The sequence below is a fragment of the Phaenicophaeus curvirostris genome, chromosome 9 (genome assembly GCF_032191515.1).
Source record: "Phaenicophaeus curvirostris isolate KB17595 chromosome 9, BPBGC_Pcur_1.0, whole genome shotgun sequence".
In the NCBI taxonomy this organism is placed as follows: domain Eukaryota; kingdom Metazoa; phylum Chordata; class Aves; order Cuculiformes; family Cuculidae; genus Phaenicophaeus; species Phaenicophaeus curvirostris.
Window position 1 is genome coordinate 13,886,985 of NC_091400.1, and position 2,091 is coordinate 13,889,075.

A 2,091-nucleotide genomic window follows, 5' to 3' on the forward strand; every position below is an offset into this window, starting at 1 on the left:
AACATCAGCCAGCCTCCAGTCCAGTGGGACTTCCCCAGTCTTCCAGGACTGTTGGAAGATGATGGAAAGGGGTTTGGCCAGCACATCCGCCAGCTCCTTCAGTACCCTAGGGTGAATCCCGTCCGGCCCCATAGACTTGTGACTGTCCAGTCGGGCTAGCAAGTCTCTGACCACCTCCTCTTGGATCATGGGAGCCTCATTATGCTCCTCTAGCTCCTGGGTTTGTACACAGACGGAACGACCCTCTTTACGACTAAAGACTGAGGCAAAGAAGGCATTAAGTACCTCAGCCTTTTCCTCATCCCCTGTTACTGTTGTCCCTTCTGTGTCCAATAGGGACTGTATGGTCTCCCTAGTCCGCCTTTTATTATTTATATATTTGTAGAAAGATTTTTTGTTATCTTTCACTGACTTGGCCAATCCAATTTCTAGCTGAGCCTTAGCCCTTCTGATTTTTTTCCCTACACAATCTCACTTCCCTCCTGTAGTCCACCCAAGAGGCCTGTCCCTTCTTCCAGAGGCCATAAACATTTCTTTTCTTCTTGATATCCCTCAAGATCTCTCTATTCAACCAAGCTGGCTTTCTCCCCTGCCGGCTTTTTTTCCGGACCACGGGGATGGCTTTCTCCTGAGCTGCTAGGACCACCCCTTTGAAGAGCTCCCAGCCCTCCTGGGCTCCCTTGCCCTTGAGTACTGTCTCCCATGAGACTTCACCAACCAGCCTGCTGAAGAGATCAAAGTCTGCCCTCTGGAAATTTAATGTTACTGTCTTGCTAACCACCCTCTTCACTTCACCTAGAACAGAAAATTTTATAATCTCATGGTCGCTTAGTCCTAGGCGTCCACCTACCGCCACATCCCCTACAAGGCCTTCTCTGTTCACCAACAGGAGGTCCAGGAGGGCACTTTCCCTGGTTGGTTCATTCACCAACTGTGCAAGGAAGTTATCTCCCACGCACTCCAGGAACCTCCTAGACTGCTTCCTTTCTGCTGTGTTGTACACCCAGCAGATATCAGGCAGATTGAAGTCTCCCACCAGAACGAGAGGCATCCATCTAGAGATTGACCGCAGCTGTTTATAGAAGAGCTCATCAGCTGCTTCTCCTTGGTTGGGTGGTCTGTAACAGACTCCCATCACAAAATCTACCTTCTGGTGGGCTCCTCTGATTTTGACCCACAGGCACTCAACCTCCTCATCTCCACAATCCATCTCAGTGATGTCCAAGTCCTCCCTTACAAAGAGGGCTACCCCACCTCCTCTCCTACCCTTCCTGTCCCGCCTGAAAAGCTTATACCCCACCATAGCCGTACTCCAGTTATATGAGTCGTCCCACCACGTTTCCGTGATGGCAACAACATCATAGGCCCCTTGCCCTACGACAGCTTCCAGCTCTTCCTTCTTATTTCCCATGCTGCGTGCATTGGTGTAAATGCACTTCAGCTGAGCTGCCGAGCCTTCAGCCCTCCTAGAGGGAACAGGGTTCGTTCCCAACTGCCTGGTAACTGGAGTAGTTGACACCAGAGTGCCTGCATCTCCCTTAACACCCCGAGGTGTGTTCTCCCCCACTTTTTGTGTGGTGAGGTACTGGTGGTCCTCGCCCGCGCACCCTCTCCCAATCACCAATTCCCCACATCCAGGCTCATTCCTGTCTAGCCTGGGCTCAACCCCCTCCCCCTTCACATCTAGTTTAAAGCTCGATTTATGAGCTTGGCTAGGTTTCTGGCAAGGGCTTTAGCCCCCCTAGGAGACCCATGTGTCCCGCCCTTAGCGAGAAAGCCTGGGGGTGCGTGAGCCCCCCCATGATCAAAAAAGCCAAAGCCCCTCTCCTCGCACCAGGCTCGGAGCCAGGTATTAATCGAATTCTTCATCCTGGCTTCCTGCTCCTCTCTATTTAGCACTGGGATGGAGCAGAATACTACTTGTGCCCCAGAGCCCTCCATCACTTTCCCAATTGCCCTGAAGCCATTCTTGATGGCTTTGGCCTTTTTGTTTGTTAGGTCATCATTACCAGTTTGGACTACTATCAAAGGATAGTAGTCTGTCTCGTGAACCAGGGAAGGAAGTTTTCTAGCTACCTCCTTCCCTGATGC